This window comes from Nannospalax galili, unplaced genomic scaffold (genome assembly GCF_000622305.1).
Source record: "Nannospalax galili isolate Female #2095 unplaced genomic scaffold, S.galili_v1.0 scaffold553, whole genome shotgun sequence".
Lineage (NCBI taxonomy): Eukaryota > Metazoa > Chordata > Mammalia > Rodentia > Spalacidae > Nannospalax > Nannospalax galili.
Genome location: NW_008336313.1, coordinates 4,131,340 through 4,139,529, shown reverse-complemented (window position 1 = coordinate 4,139,529; position 8,190 = coordinate 4,131,340). Strand labels below are relative to the sequence as shown.

General features: G+C 43.4%; 1 pseudogene; it reads left to right on the top strand.

The window, feature by feature from the left end:
- The first annotated feature begins 3,946 nt into the window (after window positions 1-3,946).
- LOC115070019 lies at window positions 3,947-4,069 on the top strand (annotated as a pseudogene).
- The last annotated feature ends 4,121 nt before the right edge of the window (window positions 4,070-8,190 follow it).

The window sequence follows — 8,190 nt, the reverse complement described above, 5'->3', positions numbered from 1 at the left end:
AAGTAGCTGGTCCCTGAGGAACAACACCCAAGGTTGTCCTCTGACCTCCATATGCGCATGCACCTGCTCAGGTACAAGCATGCACACATACACAATAAATGAATAAAGAAGGAAAGAAAGTGCTGTTGTGCTGTTGTCCGTTTAAGCCAGATAGGTTTTCTTTACGATCCTCTAAGCGAATCTATTGCTTACAGAGAATAATGGCGAGGATGTGAGTGCCTTGCACTCTCAAGCTTGTGCCACAGCCTGCGGTCTCAGTGGATTCTGCTAATGCTCAGCTAAGTCTCTCTCAGGCCCACTGGATCCTACTGTGCTACATTTATTGTGTGTGTGTGTGTGTGTGTGTGTGTGTGTGTGTGTGTGTGTGTGCCAGCCATAGTGCACATGCCAGACGACAACGTGTTGCAGTTAGTTCTCCCCTGCCACCATGGGGAACTGAACTCAGCTCATCAGGCTAGGAGCAGTGCCTTTAACCACTGAGGCATCTTGTAGCCCTGCTACTTTGCCCCTGATTGGAAGTCCACAGCCCCTGGAAGTGCCAGGGCTCCAATGGTCCTTGTATCCTTCACAAGTGAATGAGACTTCCAAGGAAGAAAGGCAAGCATGGAAGCTTCTATCTGAAGGGATAGTTCGTGGTCGTTTCGGGTGCACTTACTTACATGCGGGCAATATACTCATACACATACAATAAAAATATTTAAACTTGTGAAGGATACAGTCCCATGCCCCCAGCACTGCTAGTCCATCACAAAAGAGGTGGGTGCATGGTTACAGCATTCTTGTCCAGCTCAGATGGGGCTTCACAAACCTCAGCAACACCCTAAGCAGCTACTGGCAACGGACCCCAAGACTACCTTCCACCAAAAACAGCCTTCAAAAGTGAGAAAACCAAAGAGGAACGCAATCAATGGGAGTCTAGAATTCTGACATTTTATTTCAAAGACAGCAGAAAATGGAAATAAATTTTCTAAGTCAGTTGGAAGTTGTCATCATCCCACTTTTACACAGTGCACATCTCACCATCTTACAGAGAATAAAAGTACAGTAGCAGTCCAAACGCATAAAGCAAGAAATAATTGCTGTTATTCCATCTCAGTCACATGAGCTCCATTTTGGATAACATATTTTACATTACAGGCATGTATTAAAATCCAAAAGAACCTGAGAATGCTCCAGACACACTTTCTCCCATTTGGCTCTCTCCTGGAAAGAATGTTTTTAACTGTCTAATCATTGTGTCATGGACAGGGAAAAAGACAAACAGACTTCCAGTAAGGGTGAGCAGGAACTATGTTTGATGAAAACAGGCAATGTAAATGTAAACACAGAGTTTTAAGGAAGAAGCATTTTTTATGGTTGAGGTTTTTTTATTTTTGGTCTTTTTGAGACAGGGTCTCCCTGTGGCCCCAGCTGTCCTGAAACTCACTATGTAGACCAGGCTGGCCTTGAACTCAGAGATCCACCTTCCTCTGCCTCCCAAAGTTTCTGAATTTTTTAAATTTCATACATTTCCCACTCAAATCCAGACCCCTCCCCCATCCATGCCTCCCCTTTACTTTTTCTTGTCATCTAATTTTTAGAGTATTTTTTTCAAATAAATTTTAAAAATTCTTTTTATTTTCTGTGTATGAGTGTTTTGCCTGTGTTCACAAATGTACCTGTGAGTGAATGCCAACAGAGGTCAGAAGAGGGCGTTGGATCCCCTACTGGAGTTAACAGATGGTTGTTAATCACCATGTACACGCTGGGAACTGAACCCTGATTCTCTACAAGATCAGCCACTGCTCTTAACCACTGAGCCATCTCTACCCTCTCAAATATTTCTTTGGAGAATTTTAGATTTATAGAAACATTGTGAAGATAGTACAGAGGTCCCACAGAGGTCTCCTGTCATGAGCATCTGATATGATTACCCTACAGCTGTTAGAGTAGTGATATACATATGTACATATATAGTATATGCACTCTATAGTTATATATATATATGTAGATATGTAAACTCTCATGTTCATATGTTCATCTATATTTCCTCTTTTCCCCTTCCGACTTTTTCTGTTCCTGGAGCCCATCGAGGATACACTGAATTTAATCTTCATTTCTCTGTTGGCAACTTTTGTTGTGAAAGAAGTTTCCTTGTTTTCATGACCACGACAGTTTTGAAGAGCACTTTCAGGTGTCTGGTAAAATGCCATATTTGTTGACGTTCTTCTCATGACCTAACCTCCAAGGTTTTAGAAGAAAGATCACAGAGGTAAAGTGCCACTTTCATCACATCATAATAAAGGTGCACACACTTATCACTGTTGTTGGCCTTGAGTACATGGTAAGGTTTCTTGACTGTGAAGTTACTTACCTCCTTGGCCACACTTCATTTCAAAGGAAGTCACTATGCACAGCCAACACTGAGCATGTGGAATTGTGTTCCACCTTTTTGAGGGCAGAGTATTTATACAAATTATTTGGAATGTTTCCAGAAGGTAGCAATTTATAATTTTTTTTTAAGTCAAGGGCTACAGAGATATCTCAGTGGTTAAAAGCATTTACTGCTCTTGCAGAGAACTCAGGTTCCATTCCTGGCACCCACATGGTAGCTTGCAACCTTCTGTAACTGCAGTTCTAGGGCATCTGACACCCTCTTCTGGCCTTCATGGACATCAGGCATGCACCTGGTATATATACATACATACAAACATACACACACACACACACACACACACACACACACACACACTCATATGAGGCAAGGTAATGAATTCCATGGCTCCAGTATGAGACCTGCTTTAAAAACAAAACAAGGGCTGGGGACGTCGCTCAGCTGCTAATATTGCTTCCTACACACAAGGTAGCCCTGTGCTTGATGGTCAGCACCACATAAAGCAGGGCATGGTAGTGCAGGCCTATAATCCCAGCATTTAGGAGGTGGAGGCAGGAAGATTAGAAGTTCAAGGTCATTCATGGTCAGCCTAGGCTTTAGGAAACTGTTTCAAATTAATAAATAATTAATTAATTTTAAAACCCCAAACAAAGCTAGGCATGGTGCTACAGGTCTTTAATCTCAGCACTTTGCTTTGTGAGCTGGAGGCCAGCCTAGTCTATATAATGAGTTCCAGGCCAGCTGGGGCTACAAAGAGAAGAAAGAAAAGAAAGAAAAGAAAGAAAGAAAGAAAGAAAGAAAGAAAGAAAGAAAGAAAGAAAGAAAGAAAGAAAGAAAGAAAGAAAGAAAGAAAGAAAGAAAGAAAGAAAAGAAAGAAACCCTCAAAAATATCAACAACGGCCGGGCATGGTGGCACACACCTTTAATCCCAGCCCTCAGGAAGCAGAGGCAGGCAGGTCTCTGTGAGTTCAAGGCCAGCCTGGTCTACATAGTGAGTTCCAGGGCAGCTGGGGCTACAGGGAGACCCTGTCTCAAAAAGACCAAAAAAAAAAAAAAAAAAAAAAAAAAAAAAAAAAATCAACATGAAGCCTGAGACATAAGCAGCTTGTTGCCCCAAAGAGCAACTGATCTGGAAGAAATAAAATTTAAGAATGATGCAGTTTACTACATGATATAATTAGCCTATTAGTCACAGAGCTTAAAGGTCCTAGCCATAGCAACGGTTGAAATCAATGTGGTAGATACAAGTGAATAGTGTGCTCCAACTCTGGACGGTTACTGAGGAAAACTACTGTCGAGGTCTGGGGAGAGGGTGGCCCCACGTACCAACTACAATCTCTTCTTGCAGGGTTAACCTCAACCTGAGGCTTTGTGATGAAATAGCTGCAAATGAATGTTTACTTATGGCTTTAAAAAAATGTATCACACCTTTAATCCCAACTCTCAAGAGGCAGATCTCTGTGAGTTCAAGGTCACTATATAGTGAGCTCCAGGCCAGGCAGTGCTACATACTCTGACCGTCTCAAGAACAACAAAAACCCAAACTGAAAAAAAAAAAAAAAAGTTATCTTTCTGTAGTAATTAAGTCAACAGGGTTCCTTTTCTCTTGGTGTTCAGTGGCTGCAAATAGCAACCTTCTTGGAAGTGTATGCAGGTCTCATGTATGGGCTGCCCTGAGCAACCTTGGAGACAGTCTTCTGGTGGCTATTGATGTCTCTGATCTCAATGCTGTCCCCAGCCTAAGTTCCAGATAGGTATGTGGAGGGCCTTTGGGAAGGTACAGTGGCCAGAGTCCACATCAACATGTGGTCAGGTCGTCATGTCCATCCACACCAAGCTTTAGAATAAGGAGCATGTCATTGAAGTCCCATGCAGGGCCATGTTCGAGTTCCTTGGCCACCGGAAGATTCCCATCTCAAAAAAGTGGAGTTTGACACAGATTTGAAGACATGGTAGCTGAGGGTCATCCCCGATGGCTTTGGTCAGATACACCCCCCAGACATGGTCCCCTGGACAAGTGGGGCCCTGCATCTGGACGGCTTCCACTGTGCCACATCCCACCAGTCACGTTCACATTCGCTATAAAAAGCTATGGGTGCTCTCTTAGTTTTTTGCTCTTTCAACTCTCAGGTTTTATTCTCTTTTTCAAAATTAAACATATTATAAATAAGGCCACTCAAGGTAGAAAACAGACTACAGACTACACTTTTAATGAAAGGGTAATGTCTGAGATTCTAAAACTAATCAGGATGTTTGTTAAAAGTGTGAGTTACAAAAATTCAAATTATTCAATTATGCAATTGCTTTATTGCCACCACAGATGTTGAAAAATTTTTTATTTTCGTTTTTGAGACAAGGTCTCCCTGTAGCCCCAGCTGGCCTGAAACTCACTACACAGACCAGGCTGGCTTTGAACTCACAGAGGCCTCTGCCTTCTGTGCTGGGATTAAAGGCGTGTGCCACCACGCCCAGTGTGTTGAAAATATTTTAAGTAATGTGCCAGGCCCTATGCCTTTAATCCTAGCACTTGGGAGACAGAGAAAGGCAGAGCTCTGCGAGTTTGAGACCAACCTGGTCTACACAGCAAGTTCCAGGCCAGCCAGGGTAGCAAAAACGAAGCCACTCACCGCTTTGGAGATAAATATAATTTTAATTTTTTCATTTATGTGTGTATGATGTGGTGGTGGAACACATGTGGAGGTCAGAGAACACCTTTACGGAGGCAGTTCTTTTCTTCCGCCTTTACAGGGGGTTCTGAGGATCGAACTCAGATCACCAGGCTTGCTCAGCAAGCACCTTTATCCACTAAGCCATCTCAGTAGCCGAGGAGAATAATGGAATTTTATCTTTACTTCCACACCAAGGAGGTTCCAGTTAAGGAGACTGCTTGGAGACCAGGGTGACTCAACCTTGCCAGCAGAAGCACCATAAGCAGACTTCCTGCACAAGTTTCTTTCTCACTGTGCATTTATTAAGTACTCTTACTATCTTTACATTTTACCAAGTTAGAGCTATCTGTGTCAGAACCTCTGGAAATATGTCCCAAGGGTCTACAGACTAGAGACCTTCAGCACAAAAGGCCATGTTACATTTTAATACATTAATATCTTCACAATGAAAACCAAAGCTGAGAACACAATCTTCATTAGATCCACCAGCATTATTCTGATTTTTCAACTGTGATAGACGTAGGAAAAATTACCATTTTAGGCAGACATTTCTGTGGGTGTTAAGCACCCACATACTGTTGGGCAGCCATCACCATCCACCTCTGGAACTTTTTCATCCTCTTCAAACAAAACTTTGCATCCATTAAGCACAATTTCCCCATCTTCCTCCCGGTTCCAGGCCCCGGCAAGGATAACTACTTTCGGGTTCTACGAATTCTCCAAGAACCTCATATGGGCCACATGATATCTGTCCTTTTGTGTCCGCCTTATTTCACATGCCGTTTCATGTGCAAGGTTCACCCATGTATCACGTATCAGAGTTTCCTTCCTTCTAAATGCCTAACATTTTACTGCATGTACTCCATTCATCCACTCCTGGGCACTTGGTGGCTTCCACCTTTTGGCTTCTGTGAACAATGCTGCAACATGGAGATGCACCCAGAAACAGAATGAATACATCAACTAAAGTACAAGCACTGGGAGAGCCCATCAGCTTTGTCTTGCATCTCTTCTCATGTAACTGGACGAGTATCTTCCATCACGTCTATTAACTACTCAGAATGTCTTTTTGTTGTTGAGTCTGGGTCTCACTATGTGGCCCTGGCTAGCCTGAACTATGTAGACCAGACACATAGTCCTTGAACTCACGGGCAATCCTGCTTCTGCCTCCCAAGTGCTGAGATTTTAAGCGTACAAAATCACTCCCAGCTTTTCTGAGATGTTGAAAACCCCAGACGTGGAAAACGTTCTAGAGCTGCTGCCTCAGTTCTCCTGGGCCAGCCTCTGTCTACAGAAGCATAAAGCTGGTCCAAATTACAGCCAATGCTGTTGTGATGGATGATCTGTCAACCTGACACAACCTAGGATCATCTGAGAGATGGGTCCATGGCAGATTATCTCGATTACATTAATTGGAGTAGGAAGAAATGCCCACTGTGGTTGGCATTATTCCCTAGGCAGGGGGTCCTAGACTACGCAGGAGTAGAGAATGCAAGCCAAGCACTAGCGTGAATTCACAGCTCTCTTCTGACTATGGACATACCTGACCAGCCGCTTCAAATTGCTAATACCATAACCTCCCCAACATGAAGGGCTCTAACCTGAAACTGTGAACTAAATAAACCACTTCTCCCTCAAGTTGTGTTGTCAAGGGTATTTTATCACAGCAGCGGCAAACAAAACTAAGGTAACTGTTCCCTGCAACATACCATGTATGCAGACGTGGACTGAGATCAGGCTTGGTGAAAAACCTGATGAATTTTTATAAAACTAGTAACAAGGAAAATAGGGAGGTCAGAGAAGGGGATGAAATTTACATTAAGGCCAAAGATTGCAAATGCATTCCTCCTTCAAGCACTTTTTCCACCTGCTAAAATACTAGCATTCAGGAGTGTTTTAAATTACTTGAAGATTCACCAATCCCAGAGATTTCGCTTGTGTTCTTCCAGGGTTTCTGTCAAAAATTCCTTTCCAAGGAATTTCAGGAGTGGCCAGTGTAATCCACAACTGAGCAGAGGCTTCCCTCTCTATTATTAATTATGAACAGCCTAGTTCATGATTTGAGAGAAATTTTGAGTGCTAGGACATGTGAAGTACTGAGCTGTAAGGTGGTGAGTGTTTCAGGCCAAGCAGGTGTGGCCCAGAGGTTACCAGGCTTGGCTCCTTTTTGGGTGGAGAAGGGAGAGAAGTCAGAGAATAAACCAGAATGACAGTGATGGCTCCCAATTCCTGGTGTTCCTCTCTGCCCTAGGAGAACACTGAAAAACACAACTGCTCTAGGACATGGAGCGACAGTGTAGACTAGTAAGGATCAGCATATGTTAAATAGACAAATATATGGTTTTGCACTCCCTGCAGAGGGAATGTGTCTGTGTTCAAGCTTGGAGCCTAGAAGACCTTACATGCAATTACCCGGGCCTTACAGTAGACCCTGATCCAACACTGTCAGCAGTTTTGATACTCATTTGCTTGCTGAACTCAGTGTCCTTAAGGTCTGTCACAAAGACGAATGACTCGCAGAGGGAATGTGAGGAATCCTGAGTTCTCTAATAACCCCTCTCTGCCCCAATTATACTCTGTATGTTTGGGAGATATGTGCACACATGCACCTGTGAGCATGCACAAGGAGGCCAGCGGTCAACCTCAGGCATTGCTCCTCAGGAGCTGCTGACCTTGTTTTTTGAGGTCTCTCACCAGGACCTAGGGCATCAGTGATTCAACTAGGCTGGCTGGCTAGCAAGCCCTGGGGAGCCACCTGTATCTGTCTCCCCAGGACCAGGATTTTACAAGCGCATGTCCCCACGCCCAGATTTCCACATGGATGCTGGGAATCAAAGTCCTCCGGTGCTCATACTTGCACAAGCATTTTACTGACTGAGCTATCTCTACGGCCCCCTCCAATGGTACTTTGTAGAAGATGATGCAGGCGAGGTTTCCTAGTTTTTCAAGCAAATGTGATACTGGCTTGGTATTTCTAACTTCATATCCCTGAAATTGATTTGTGCTGGTAGGCAGAGTGGTCTTTATTTACTTGAGTGAATAAAAGTTTCGAGCAAAGATGACAATAGTAATAACACAGGCATTCCATTAACTATTTTTAAAATTAGACTAGATTCTAAACACCCTGAAGCAGACATGTTTGCTATC